Below are 15,355 nucleotides of genomic sequence, written 5' to 3' on the forward strand. Positions count from 1 at the left end.
CCCTGTGGGGCTGCCCCCCGCCCTGTCCCCACCCATAAAAAAAAAAAAAAAAAAAAAAAAAAAGCCCCACCCTCTCCAGCTGGAAGAGTGGTGATTGGGAGTTCTGGGCATTCACGGCAGGGGATCCCCCCTCCCTTGCTTGGCATGCACGTGGCAACTGTCCCATGGCATGGGTGCAGCATGGCTTGGCAGGATGCCATGCACTGTCTGGGAACTGGGGCCACTGGGGCTGAGTGCTGCCAGGCTCTGAGTGACTGCTGGAGCCACCCCTGCTCCCAGATAGTGCCTGGCACCCTGCCGGACAGGGAAGCCATGGAGGCTTCTCCCCTGGCTGTGCTTGGTGCAGGCTGTGCCGAGTAGACTTGGGTGCTGGTGCTGGCCTCCACCAGCAGCAGCAGCATGCTGTTATCCCACACACAGATCTTGGGGCCTGCATCCTCCAGGAGGGCTGCGGGGCTGTGCCAGACTCCTCCTGGGGGGCATGGGCCCCCGGATCTGTGTGCAGGATGACAGCAGGCTGTGGTCCCTCCCCCAAAGCACTGGGATTGGAAGGGACCTCGGGGACAGCTCACAGACACTGGCCAGCTACAGATGTCAATATCAATGCCATCCTTCCACCCCTCTTCCCCCTCCCTCTTCTTGGTTTCTGTTTCCCTGTAAGCCCGGCTCCGAAATATCCAAAACATTTCTGAAATGTTTTGGATGGTTTAGTTTCCTTTTTGGAGATGTTTCGGAGCCTTCCATTTTGTTTTGGATTTAGTGTTTCAGGCACTGAAGCAGGCCAAAACACCTCAAAAATGAAACAACTGCCGAAACTTTGCACAGCCGTAGTGCTAAAGTGTGGGGGCTGCCTGCTACCTAGTCCTGCACTTTAGCACCCTTGTGCCCCAGCCAGCTCCTCCACTGCCCAATGCCATCATCTGGAGCCCAGGGGTGACCCCTGGAGCCCCTTCCAGCCCAAGGGTTCTCCTGCCTGGTTCAAAGTGCTGTAGTCCTGGGCACATGTATAGAGGCTGCACATGGGAGAAGTTGAATTCAATGCAGCTGCATGTGAGTTTATTGCTCTGCCTTAATTGCATGTGTAGATGCACCCACTGAGTTTGTGTGACTGGTACTTTAAACTGGCTAGCTTGGGTAGTGATAGCAGGCTTGCTGCAACATAGTGCTCAATGCTTTCTGCCAGAATATTGTGTTTATCCAGCTTCTTGGGTACATTTTGCAACATGAGCTGAATTCACACCCTTTGCTGAATTGTAAATGTGTCCAGTGTCTTGTGACCAATAGAACTTTTCACTTAAGTACTGATCTTAATAGTGAAAATGCTTATAGGCTTGCCACTTCCAATAATGTTCTTTTTCACTAAATCATCACTAGAATCAAACTGTCTGATCTGACAGAATATTGTCAGAATAATGTTGGGCTCTTGGAACTTGTAGCATTTTATTATATCGCATTATTGGTGTAGGATTCAGCATTCTAATTTCAGGTTTTGTTTTTTTCTTGTGGGTTTCAGTGAAACTATGGGAGAAATGTACAGTTCATTTACACTTCAGTGAAGTTACATGACTGTAATTGAGGTTTAGAATTTGTTTTATTTTTTGGTGAGGAATTGGTGCATGTGAAACTTTCTTGTAGTGGTGGAGTGGCAGGAACAGGAGCTGTGTTCAGATGTCTAGGAATCCTCTTGATGTTACTGCATGCTGCCATGCAACCCAGAAAAATCTCTCTAACGTTTCTAGGAGGCAGTATTTCCATTTCTTCCTATGCATCTGTGTATAAATCAAAGTGAACTTTAATAAAGGGGAAAAGGAACATGTCATTAATTGGAGTAGGGGATAGCAATATATTAGCTGTAACTTTTTGTATGAATAATAAAATACTAATGCCATAAGCATCTTGGGCATTAGTTCTTTGCTTCAGTTGCTTCAGCAGTTGGTGGAAATGTCTGAAGAGCATTGCTTTACCTCTCTAGTATGTCCTACACATTACTTCTTAGTGATTTGTGAAGTCTCAGCAAGTCGCTCTTTAGCTGCTGAGAGAGAAATGCACCCATGACTAGAAGTGGGGTTGCTGCCACTAGACACTGCCATCTTTTGCTGTGCTATCATACAGACTACCTCAGACTTACCTCTCATCTGACTCATCTCTAGTCACAATGCTAGAAGGTCTTCAAAATCCTAACCCAGCTATAATGTCTACCCCACTATTGAGGCTGGCCTGGGGCTCTTATTTTTTTACTGAAACTTTGTCATCCCCATTTAGTTTTTGAGACTTTGTCACCCTCCTCAGTTAGTTAGGATTCACAGATTGTACGGCTGGAAGGGACCTTGGAAGATCATTCGGTCCAGCCCCCTGCACTAAGCAGGAAAGGTAACTGGGGGTCAGGTGACCCCAGCAAAGTGACTGTCTAGTCTCCTTTTGAAGATTTCCAGGGTAGGCGATTGCACCACCTTTGGAAGGAGCTTATTCCACAGTCTGGACACCTTGACTGTGAAGTTTTTCCTAATGTTGAGCCTGAATCAATCTTCCAGGATTTGTGGCCATTACTCCTGGTTTTTCCCTCAGGTGCCCTGGTGAACAATTGCCCACCAAGTGCTTGATGTACCCCTACTGTAGCTGTAATGCTGCTACCAGGTCCCCCCTCAGCCTTCTTTTCTTCAGGCTGAAGAGTCCCAGATCCCTCAGCCTTTCCTCATATGGCTTTCTGTGTAATAAGATTGATTATATGGGTGGCTCTTTGGATTCTCTCAAGCTTGTCCATGTCCTTGTTAAAGTGTGGTGCCCAGACCTGGATGCAGTACTCCAGCTGTGGTCTCACCAGTGCTGAGTAGAGCGGAAGACTCACCTCCTTGGTTTTGCTGGAGATGCATCGATTGATGCATGCCCGAGTATTATTTGCCCTACTGGCTACAACATTGCACTGCCAGCTCATACCCATTCTGTGTTCTGTTATTACCCCCAGGTCCCTTTCATTCGTTGTGATAGTCAGTTTGGTGCCACCAAGCCTGTAGGTGTGTTGAGGGTTGTTTGTCCTGAGGTGGAGCACTTTCCATTTCTCGATGCTGAACTTCATCAGGTTCTGATCTGCCCAGCTTGCTAGCCTGTCTAGGTCCACCTGTAACTGTAGCCTAACTTCAAGTGTGACCATGCTCCCCCATAACTTGGTGTCATCCATGAACTTGGCTACTGAGCTCTTCATTCCCACATCCAGCGAGTTACCTGGTCATAACTGGAGATGAAGTTGGTAAAGCAAGACCTGCCCGCGATGAAGATATGCTGGCTGTCATTCAGAATCTTACTTTCTGCAAGCTTATCTCAGATTTCTTGATGAACTTTTCTAGGATTTTCCCTAGAATGGAAGATAGGCTGACTGGCCTATAGTTACCCAGGTCCTCCCTCCTGCCTTTTCTATGGATGGGCGCAACATTGGCCCTCTTCCAGTCCTTTGGGATTTCTCCAGAGCACCATGAGTTGTGGAAGAGTTTCGCCAGGGGTTCTGGAATTACTTCAGCTAGCTCCTTCAGCACTTTCCAGATGAAGATCATCCAGTCCCACCGACTTGTATATGTCTATTTTTTTTTAAAATTGGTCATACACCAATTCTATGACAATAGTAGGAAGGCGATTTTATTCCTACTATGCTCATCCTCTACTGTACCTGGCATGGCTTCTCCCTTGGTCTGGTGAAAGACTGAGGTGAAGTAGTCATTCAGGAGTTCAGCTTTCTCCTGGGTACCAGTAGCTAGCTCTCCTGAGTTGTTGAGCAATGGCTTCACACTCCCACTTGTTTTCTTCCTGTTCCCTATGTACCTAAAGAAGGACTTCTTGTTGTCCTTGATTCCCATTGCTAACCTAAGTTTGGTTGCTGCTTTAACCTGTCTTATCTGTTCCCTGCAAATGTGGGCTGTCGTGGAAGAGTCCTCCTTGGGACCCACCCTGAGCTCCCGTTGTTTATAAGCCTCTTTCTTTTTTCTTAAGAGGACCGTGATGTCCCTGTTTAGCCAAGAGGGCTTCCTAGCCCATCTGTTACCTTTTTCTCTGCATGGGACTGGACCTCCTTTGTACTTCAAGGATCATGTCCTTAAGCAACAGCCACTCTTCATGCACACCTTTTGTCTTTGGTCCTGGTCCCTGGTCCTGCAGCACTTGCCCTATGAGTGACCTAAGCTTGTTGAAATTTTAATTTTTGAAGTCCAAGACTTCAGTCCTGCTATCAGATTCATCTGTCTTACGTCAGACAGTGAACATGATAGTTTCATGGTCGCTGTTGCCCATTCCCTCTGTATTTAAGTCAGTCACCAGGTCATCTCCCTGGGCCAGGACCAAGTCTAGCAGAGCATCACCTCTGGTTGGCCCATGCACTTCCTGAGTCAGGAAGAACTCCTTGACACAGATCAGGAAGGATCGTAACTGATCCAACTCGGCCGAGTGTTCCTCCCAGGAGATGTCTGGATAATTAAAATTGCTCATGACGACCATGTCACATGCATGTGCAGCTTCAGTCAATTCTCAGGTGAACTCCAGATTGAGTTCCGCCCCCTGGTTTAGTGGTCTGTATTATACACCTACAGTTAGGACTGTCTTGCCACACCCCCCTCCCCCTGCAATTTGACCCAGAGGGTTTCAAGGTGTCAATTTTTGGAGCTGATGTCAGCCTCCAAGGAGATGTCCTGCTCTTTCACAGAGAGCAACACCTCCACCTTTCTTCCCCACCTGGTCCCTTCTATGCAGGGTGTAGCCCTCTATAGCTATGCTCTAGTCATGTGAGGAGTCCCACCAGGTCTCCATAATCCCTACTCTCCACTGTGCATTATGATCTAGTAGGAAGACTAGCTTCTCCTGCTTGTTCCCCATGCTCCTGTTAGTATATAGGTACCCGAGTTCTCCTACAGAGGCCCTCATCTTCCTGTCCCACTGATGGAGATCTATTCCCTCAGCTCCCACAAAAGTGACTCTCCCAGTGTCTCTGTCTACAGGATTTACTTGCATGTTGGTCCCTGGTCATGTTTGAATTTGTGTATCCCTGTCCCCCAGCAATCTTAGTTTAAAGCCCTGCGGTGGATGCCATCCTCTCCTCTCTCCCTGAAGTGTGCGCCATGGTCAAGGAATCCAAAGCCTTCTCAGTGGCACCAGTGTCGGAGTCGCCAGTTCACTTCCTTGATGCATCCTTCCCTTCTGGGGCCATGGCCTGAAACAGGGAGCACAGAAGAAAAGATTACCTGGGCCCCCAACCCCTTGAGTCCAGCACACATTACTCCTGGCCATGTCATTAGTTCCCACATGGATTAGGAGCATAGGGTAGTAATTGAAGGGCTGGATGAGCCTGGGGATCCTCTCTGCTGCATCTTGGATGCAAGCCTCTGGGAGGCAGCAGACTTCATGGGCTAGGGCTCCGGACAGCAGATGGGTCCCTCAGTGCCCCGCTGGAGGGAGTCCCCCACCACTACCACCTTGCGCCTCCTCTTGGGGGTGGCAGCAAGCTGCTTACCTTCCTCCTCTTTTGGTGTCACCATCGGAGCCTCTTCACATGTGGGGAGGGGAGTGTACCTGTTGTGCAGGGCCAGAGGAGGAGCAGGCCTGGCTCTGCATTTCCTGGAGTGTGAGATGACTGTCTTCCATGTCAATCTGGGTGGGTCTTCTTGGTTAGCCATCATGTTGGCCACCATCTCCATCTCTTTCTCTTCTTCCTTCTTTTGGAGAAGGGTCTGGCAATAGCCATCAATGAAGTCTTCATGGGCCCTGATGGTGCGCAGCTGATGTATTTCCTCCTCAAGCTCCCACACCCGGCCCTCCAGAGACTCCACGAGGGAGCACACTCCACAAGTGGGGGTGCTCCCATGCTCAGTTGCCAGCAGCTCTTCCAGGCAGCCCCCACAGTCCGGGGCCATGGGCTCTGTCTGGGTGAAGGTCTCAGCAATGCCAGGATGCCTGTGGGTATGACAAGTCACCACCGTGGCTGATAGCATCTGTGTGGTAATAGTCTATGCTACTACCCACAAACTGGCCTGCAAACTGCTTCTCCTGTTTGCAGTCCTGTTTGCTGGCTCCCTGGTCCCAAGGATTTCAGCGCTGACATTGTATTGTTCCAATGAGCATCAGACATTCATGGTGCCCTAAACTCTAGGAGTCCCTTTTGTGTTTCTTGTTCCACTTCCCATACACTCAGATGAGTTCCTGATTATGGTAATGCCTCAGTAAGGCCTATTCAGTAGAGTTCTGTTGTCCTTGTGTCTTTACTTTGATTTACCTCTATACTCAAATGGATTTTAATGAAAAAGCCCTCAATGTGAGGGCAGACAGGCATAGAAAATAAGGTCTGCTCTTTATTCTTGTCATGTGTCTTTGTTTATCAGTAGATGTTGGCAGAGAGTTCATTCTTCTGTGAGTCTTAGGCCATAGAGCTATACATTTTTATTTGTACTAGGGTCCTTGTTTCTTATAAAGGACAGTGGGGTGTGGAATTATACAATATTGGAATAAACTTCAGTGATAAAACTATTTGGACTTGATTGTTTCTTCTTAAGGAGAAGAGATGTCAATTCTTTGCTTTGAAAAGTGGCAAAACTTGTTAGGTAAGCTTTTAGGTAGACCTAAGAAGAGACACTTTAATTCTGATATAGTCCATATATACTATGCCAAACAAAAGTTAGAATTATTCTGAGGAAGGTTGAGAGAGTGCATGTACCAAATCCCTCATATGTTTCTGAGGTTAGACCATAAAAAGGACTGGATTCAATTCAAGTACATATTCTCTTTCCCATAGAAGTAAGTGGAGTGGTCTGTGCAAAAAAAGGGCATATACAGTGCAATATTTTGCTGAAATGGTAGATCTGCTTCTGCAACAGACCATTCCCAAGAGACCACACAAAGATTCAGTGTGGTGGTCTCATTGGGTTTATCTGTCCTGCTGTTTGAAGTGTGACTACAACATAGACAGGCATAACCATGCAATCTGCTTTGTCTAGGTAATAATGGCAGTGGGCTGTGGGCTGTACAAATCCTCCTGGGAGCACGCTTAAGTTGCTAACTCATGCTGCCCTATTTTCATGACTCTTGTTACTTGTAGTAACTAGATACAGCCTAATGCATGTGTTTTCCTAGCTGTCCTAAACTCACTCCTTCACTGCCAAGTAGCCATTAGGGCAGTGAGAAGCTTTGGTCGCTGATTTGATTTGGAGGACATTTGGCCTGATTCGCCGGCCATATCTCCGAATCTGAATCGAATCGGGAGACCCATTAATCTCTCCTAATTGAATCGGAATCCTCTGAATCTATTTGGATTCTATGATTTGGCCATAGACATAACTTTTATATGTTTTTTTACATACTTCGAGGTACCAGGTGCAGCTTGTGAATGCTGAGATGGTGGGGTGGATGGAGCATCCCGCAGGGGGAGGGTCTCCCATGTGCTCGGCGGCAGACCTGTAAGTGGATCAGAAGTACTTCTGGTCTACTTCTAGGGTCCCCCTGAGAGCATGCAGGGGACCCCCCCTGCCCCCGGCTTGGCAACTGGTGCCTCTTGGGTCTGGGGGGGCACCCGGGGTCCCCCCTGTGGCTGATTGCTGAGCTGGGGAGGCACGAGACGGGGGGGCTCCCTTGTGTTCTTGGCAGTGGACCTGGAAATCTTGCAGGTCCACCACCAAGCGCGTGGCGGAACCTCCCCCTCCTCCCCCACTCCCGTGGCACACTCCATCCACCCCACCATCACAGCATTCATGAGCCATGCCTGGTACCTTGAGGTACATAAAAAAAACATATAAAGCTGTGTCTATGGCCAAATCGCTGATTCTCCAAATCAGAATCAAATCTTGAGATTCAGATATGGCCACATCGAATCAAGACAGTGATCCAAATCAGCAAATTGAATCACTGTCTCAGGAATCGGGCCGAATCTAAATTGAATACTGCCCGCTTCGCACACCCCGAGTAGACATACTCATTTTCATGATGGACATAGACATTTTGTGTCATGCTCGACCATCAAGGAATCACTCTATGGTGGAAAATGGTTGTAAATGTCTGAGGGGTGTGGGGAGTGGGAAAGGGAGGATCTCTGGTTGCATTGGTAGTGTGATTTAATGAATGACTTACCTTTCTGTTTTTAATGCTTTTTAATAAAAGTCTGAAAAGTCAAAAAGTTAAAAGTCGGTCAGTTTCTATTCCAGCTGCCAGCTTCTTCCTCCTCCCCCTCCCCAGTATTGCTTCCTTCCATTTTCCCATGTGTTAGATAGCCCTCCCTTTAGAATCTTTTTCAGTTCACTTGTGTGAGTACATCTCTGTTTCTGTAGTATGTTCTCTTCTCAATCCAGTGATATCTGTCATGGCCACTTCATGTATGATAATTTGAGGAAGAATGAGATTTTGAATCCATGGAAATTTTTTTAAGCCCCCTCCACCCACAGTGTACACAACTACACATTCAATTAATTAGCAGGGATAAACTCTGATGCAGTTCACGTTAGAGTCAGCTGCTCCTAGTTGCAGTGTCTTTATGTGCTACTGAAACTGCAGCAATTGGAGCTGGGATAGAGCAGCTCTTGGGCTGGCGGGATGGTGGAGTGTGCTAAAGAGTGGGGAAAATTTAAAATAATCACTAGAAGCTGACTTAAAAAAAAAAAAAAAATGTTTTCCTGAAAAATTTCAACTGATAAACTGAAGATTTTAGTTTAGTTAAAAAAAAACAAAACAACCCCCCCCCTGAAAATTTTCATTAAAAATGAATATTTCAATTGGAAATTATTTTTGATATTTAAAAAGTGTTTCACTCTATAGATGTAATTGAAGGGATTCTAAAATGCTTTAGTCAGAGTATTGAGTATCTGTAAGACGTAACACTGATAAAAGCCACTCATTAGATAAGAATTTGAATAATGACAGATGACACTGGAAAGGAAAATATGTGAAATACATCTTGTTTAAAAAAAAAATGCCCCAGTTTTTAAAACCAAAACATTTTTTCAGTTTAATTACCATTAAATTGAAAAAGGTATTTAGAGTACCAAGAAGATTTTTCTTGGTATAGAATAAATATGCTCAACTTACTATTTCATAGAGATAAATTTCGATATATTATTAAGGATGGAGTGTTGTAGGTGTGATTGTCCAGGAAATGTTGAGAGGCAAGGTTGTTTTTTTTTTTTTTTTGTTTTTGTTTTTGTTTTTTTTCCTGATATCTTTTATTGGGCCCACTGTATAGTTGGGTGAGCTGTTAGACAAGCTCTCAGCATCAGATGCCCTTCCTCAGGTCACCTCATGCTAATAGCTTGTCTAACAGCTCTCCCAACTGTACAGTTGGTTCAATAAAAATGTATTGTTGGCATTCTAGCATCACACCCTTTGTTACGTGTGCTCTTCCTACACAGAAGATGCAATCCCTGCCCTGAATTGCTTGCAGAATTTTCTCTCTCCCTTCTATTCTGGACCAGGGACAATTGGAATATGGTTAAAAGTGAATACATTGAGAGTAGTAATTAAAAATGTCAAAACCAAATATGCTCTTGAATGATCTTGAACATCACAAAGGGAGTGAAATTGATGAAAAACATTTAATCTCTGTTTGAAACTGGTATATGCCTAGAATAGGTTAAATTCAATAATGTTCATTCAGCTGCTGTATGTTGAAGAACTATTGATTAGAGGTTTTTTTCCCCAGTTATATCCTGTGTGTACCACTGCCAATAAAAGCCGTGAGATGGAATGGGTAAGTTAAGATTTGTGTTGGGCTGCATTACTTGTCGACATTTCACTGTCCGCTGGATCAAAGCCAGTCCAGGTCAGCACTAAGTAGTAGCCCAAGGTCTTTTCCTTATCATGGCCTCTGTGAATGTTTTGTTTTAATTCAAATTTCCATCAGACAAGTATCCAGATGACAGATACCACCATTTTAGTTTGTACTAATTGGCATCTTTAAAAGGTAGCCTTAATTTGATTAGTGAGGCTGAAGACTAAATGAGTATGAAGGATAAACTATACCCCTGTGCCGAGGGTCTTGAGTGAATCAGATTGGCAGTAGAGAATTTGCCACAGGACACTGTTTAGTAAAATATTTTTTCCCTGTTTAGCAATTGTGACAATTCCTGAGGGTATATGTGGTTTCATTAGAAAAGTACTGTAAAATCTCTTCCTTTGTCAGCTGAATTTCTGTTGCTAGCAGAGTCATATGCTCTTAAATGTCACTAATTATGGCTGTTTTGTTTTCTATTGAATTTATTACTCTGACACCTGTCAAATCTCCTAGATTTTTCAAACCAGCCAGTAGTAATTAATACTCCCTGGCTATCTTTCTTAAGCAATATTTGGAGCTATTAAAAGCTTCAATCCAGCAAAATGTATAAACACATCTTTAAGCATGTGATTAGCTCCAACCTCCCTGAACACCTTGCTGGATTCAGTTTAAAATACCTACCCCCCAGACAAACAAACAAACAAACAAACCAAAACAAAGCAAACCCAAATTTAACTACTTTTAAAGGGGCGGAGGGGGGGATTGTTTTTTAATAAAATTAATTTAATTTAAGTTAAATTAATTTAAGTAGTACACGTTAAGGCACTTCTCCTGCTGTCATTCCCATATGCTAAACCTACAATAAAGTATAAGGGAAAAATGTCAAGGTTCAGATAAGACTGTAAAAAAAATAGAGGAATTTCCAAAGTGATGCTCTTGTGTCACCGCATATTTAAGACACCCAATTATGAACTCCATTTTTTTATTTGACTAGTTCTTTGCCTTTCCTTGAGCAGAAGGAAGACTCAGAATGTCTAGGGATTCAAGCTGCTTATATATGATTCTTATATCTTTGTAGCAGCATAATGTTCTCAGGGTCTGAAACATACAGCTGCCCTTGTTTTCTAACAAATGAAAAAATGAAGACAAGATGAAATCAATGAGGAAAGTATTTGCTACTGGCCATTTTCTTCACAAAATGGAAGGTGCAATTTAACTTGTGTAATTTTATATACATCACATTGATTTCTACCAAAGGACTAGCAGGAAAGTGGAGCCCAATGTAAAGGCCCATTGTTAATGTGGCTCAATACTTCCACCATTATAATAGCAACGTGCAAATTCTACTTGTTAGAAAACTGAGGTTCTGAAACCATCTAAAATATTTTTTTCTCGATTAAAAGGCAAGAATGAGCTGTATAAATAATAAGTGCCAACAGTCTCAATATCTCCTAAGAAAGGATTTAAAAAGTGGATAATATTTCTCTCTTTTACCTAGGGAGTAACTGGAATTTGCATGCATATGAGAGAGAACCGTTACCTCTTCCTTTTTGACAGCTTTGTCTGAAGTATCATCGTATGAGAAGGATAAAGAAATTATTCTTGATTTTTGTGTTGAAGTTGATAAGACCTGTAGCCACATCCCTCAGCAGGTGAGTACAAAAACTTTGGGCCAGTTGCCCAGAAAGCTCTGTCCTTTGTGGGTTTGACATTTTAGCATTGATTCTTGTTTCTGTGGAAGGTAGCTGTCAAGGGAAACATGCACCTGTGGTAGGAGGTGCTCTTCTGGGTAACTTGGTTCAGTGCTATGGAGGACCCTTAGAATCCTAGAATCATAGAAGTAGGGTCAGAAGGGACCTTGTATATCTTCAAGTCCGACCCCCTGCCTGGGCAGGAGGAAAACTGGGCTCGAATGACCCCAGCCAGGTAGGCATCAAGCTTCTTCTTAAAGACTCCCAGGGTAGGAGCCAGCACCACTTCCCTTGGAAGTTGGTTCCAGATCCTAGCCACCCTAACTGTGAAGTAGTTCCTATGGATGTCTAATCTAAACCTACTCTCCAACAACCTGTGGCCATTATTCCTTGTTATCTCTGGGGGCGCTAGGGGAAACAAGGTCTTCCCCCAAACCCTTCTGGTCCCCCTTAGTGAGTTTATAGATGGTCACCAGGTCCCACCTCAGCCTTCTCTTGTGAAGGCTGAACAGGTTCAGGTCCTGTAGCCTCTCAGGACTGATTGTAGGGTCTGCCCTGCTGCCTCCGGATCATGCGAGTGGCCCTCCTCTGGAACCTCTCAATGTTGCCCACATCCCTCTTGAAGTGGGGTGCCCAGAACTGGACACAGTACTCCAGCTGTGGCCTGACCAGTGTCGCGCAGAGGGGGAGGATCGCCTCCTTGGCCCTGCTTGAGATGCACCTGTGGATGCACGATAAGGTTCGGTTAGCCCTGCTGACCGTGACCTTGCATTGTCGGCCCATGTTCATCTTGGAGTCAATAACAACTCCAAGATCCCTTTCTGCCTCTGTGCTCTCAAGAAGGGAGTTTCACACCTTATAAGCTTGCTGCTGGTTACTACTGCCCAAGTGCAGCACCCTGCACTTGTCCATGTTGAAACGCATCCTGTTTTTGTTAGCCCACCCCTGCAACCTATCCAGGGGTTGCTGCAGTTTTTCCCTCCCTATTAGTGTGCCCACATCACCCCAAATTTTGGTATCATCAGCAAATTTAAACAGTTTGCTTTTCACCCCATTGTCCAAATTGCTGATAAAGAAATTGGACAGTGCGGGCCCAAGGACCGAGTCCTGGGGGACTCTGCTGCCCACTTCCCCCCGGGTCGAATATGACCTGTCCACCACCCTCTGAGTATGACCCTTCAGCCAATTTGCAACCCATCTGACTGTGTAGGCATCAATACCACAGTTGCCTAGTTTTTTAATGAGGATGGGGTGGTCGACAGTGTCAAAGGCCTCGCTGAAGTCCAGAAAGACTACATCCACGGCGACACCTGCATCCAATGCTTTTGTGATTGTAAAGGCAGTCAGGTTGGTCTGACATGACCTGCCCCTAATGAAACCATGCTGGTTGCCCTTGAGCATCATCCCCGATGTCAGCCCATCACAGATGTGCTCCTTGATGATCTTCTCAAAGAGTTTCCCCAGGATTGAGGTAAGACTGATGGGCCTATAGTTTTTTAAAGGTGGGGACCACATTGGCTATCTTCCAATCATCTGGCACCTGGTCCGAGCACCACGAGTGCTCGTAAAGCCGTGCCAAGGGCCCTGCAATAACGCCTGCTAGCTCCCTCAACACCCTGCACCCTGGGCTGGAGAGCATCTGGACCTGCTGATTTGAACACATCCAGCCGCTCCAGAAGCACTCTAACCCAGTCCTCCTCAACCTTAGGTCTGGAGGCGTTCCCCTCAAGTCCGCCTTGAATCACGGTGGGGGAGTCCCGGTCCCTGCACAAGAAAACAGAGGTGAAGAATTTGTTAAAGAGGTCTTTCTTCTTCTCTGGCGCAACCACCAGATTGCCCAGCCTATCTTGCAGGGGCCCCACGTTTCCCGATGCCTTCTACATCCTCCCTATATATTTGAAAAAGGACTTTTTATTATCTTTGATCTTGGACGCTAGTCCTAGCTCTATGTCCACCGTAGCCTTCCTAACAGCCCCCCTACAGGCCCGAGTAGTGGAGGTATACTCCACTTTGGAGATAACCGACAGTCCCACCCCTTCTTTGGAGATAGCCGCCAGTCCCACCCCTTCCACCGGGTGTATGCCGCCTTTTTGGCAACCAGGCATTCTTGGACGTCCTTGGTGAGCCAGGAGGGCTTTCAGGCACTCTTGCCCCCCTTGCTTCTTGTTGGGATTGTCACCCCTTGGGCTCTGAGTATCATCTCCTTAAGGAATGACCACTCATCTTGGGCACTGAGTTCCTCTGCCCTTGAGAACCCCAGTGCCTCCCCAACAATCTCCTCAACTCGTTGAAGTTGGCCCTCTTGAAGTCTAGGGCTACTGCCTTGCTGCAGACCTTTGTACCCTGTGCTAGATGATCGCTGTCACCCAGGTGGTCAAGGACCTGGAGCCCCCTTACCAGATCGCCTGTGGCCAGGACCAGGTCCAACAGGGCATTTCCTTTGGTGGGACTGTGCACCTCCTGGGTTAAGTGGAGGTCCTGTATCTCAGCCAGGAACCTCCTGGAACGGTCCAACCTGGCTGACTGCTCCTCCCAGCAGATGTCTGGGTAATTTAGATCACCCATGACAACTACATCCCTTGCCTTAAGTGCCTCTGCAAACTGGCCTGAAAATTCCCAGTCCAGCTCCTCCCCTTGGTTGGGGGCCTGTAGTAGACCCCCACTGTTAAATCCCTCTCCCCATGACCCCCTTGTATCTTGACCCAGAGAACTTCAGCTTGCCCCTCCTCCGACCCCATTTTGCTGGCAGAGGATGTGTATTGCTCTTTGACATAGAGTGCCACACCCCTTCCCTTCCTTCCTTCTCTATCCCACCTGTAGAGCCTATAGCCCCTAATGCTAACTGCATTAGAAAAGGATGTCTACTGTCTGGAAATTAACCTGATTTGTTATAGGTAGCCTGTATAATGAGAAGAGCACTGGGGTAATATTTTTCTGGCAGCAGGCATTGCTCAGGAGGCAGGCTGTCATTTCTTAGAACATTGCACTTATCCTCAAAAGGAGTTAGGTTAGTATTCAAAGATGGGAACCTTGAGGTTAGGCATTGGGCAAAACAGTCTTCTTGCACAGTGTTCTTGATCTGAGTCTTTGGGTGTTACAATTTTTGCATAATAACCATCCTCATCCAACCATGAATGAACAGAGATTTACTAATCATAGATAAAAGGAGGTAGGTATGTGTGTGTGGTTATATTTTATATATTTAAATGTTCATATATACAGGTTTCCCTTGATTTATGTGGTATATGCATTCCTGGAGAACAGTGCATAAAGCGAATTCGCATAAAGCAAATCTAGTTTACAATGTAACAAATAGGGATAGGTTCCCATGGCATTGAGGGAGGGAGAGAGGGAGTGAAGCTGGGACTAGGGAGGGGGTGAGAGGAGGGGTGCTGCTCCTGGGTCTACACAAGGCAGCAAAGCAGAGGGAACAGAGCAGCACAAACCTCAGCCCTGGCTGCAATGGCCCCGGGAGCGGTCAGCACCAGCCACCTGCAGCTGCTGAGCTGCACCATACTCTGCCTGTCCCCCCCCATGCCTGGGCTCCACTTGTCCCCACTCACATTTGCTCCTGGCCTGTGCTGTGCCCTGGTGCAGGCAGTTGGTGTCGGCTGCTCCAGCATGGGCTGGGGTGAGTGCTGTGCCCTGTGCCGCCTGGGGCTCTGCTTGTCCGCACTCACCCCAACTTGTGCTGGAGTGGCCCTGGAAGCAGCAGACACCAGCTGCCTGCACCAGGGCACGGCGCAGCCCAGGAGCAGAAATGAGTTGGGACAAGCGGAGCTGAGGCACAGGAGGACAGGCAGAGCATGGTGCAGCCCAGTGTCTGAAAGCCGCTGGTGCCAGCTGCTCCCAGGGTCGTTGCATCCAGGGCTGGGGTGAGTGCCTCTCTCTAACCTCAGCTTTGCTGCCTAGTGCAGCCCGGGGGGCAGCACCCTCCCCC

At 46.6% G+C, this 15,355-nt stretch overlaps 1 long non-coding RNA gene across 2 annotated transcripts in view; it reads left to right on the forward strand.

Annotated features, from left to right (window-relative positions):
• LOC112548252 overlaps positions 1 to 15,355 on the forward strand; it is a 33,866-nt gene that overhangs the window by 15,571 nt on the left and 2,940 nt on the right. The window contains exons 1-2 of one of the 2 annotated variants that reach the window (XR_003092075.1): positions 9,651 to 9,700; positions 11,223 to 11,376. This is a non-coding gene — a long non-coding RNA (uncharacterized LOC112548252). Of the gene's footprint in view, positions 1 to 9,650; positions 9,701 to 11,222; positions 11,377 to 15,355 lie in introns of those variants that run through there. The other variant, XR_003092076.1, reaches the window with a different exon arrangement.

This window comes from Alligator sinensis, unplaced genomic scaffold (assembly GCF_000455745.1).
Source record: "Alligator sinensis unplaced genomic scaffold, ASM45574v1 scaffold834_1, whole genome shotgun sequence".
In the NCBI taxonomy this organism is placed as follows: Eukaryota; Metazoa; Chordata; order Crocodylia; family Alligatoridae; genus Alligator; species Alligator sinensis.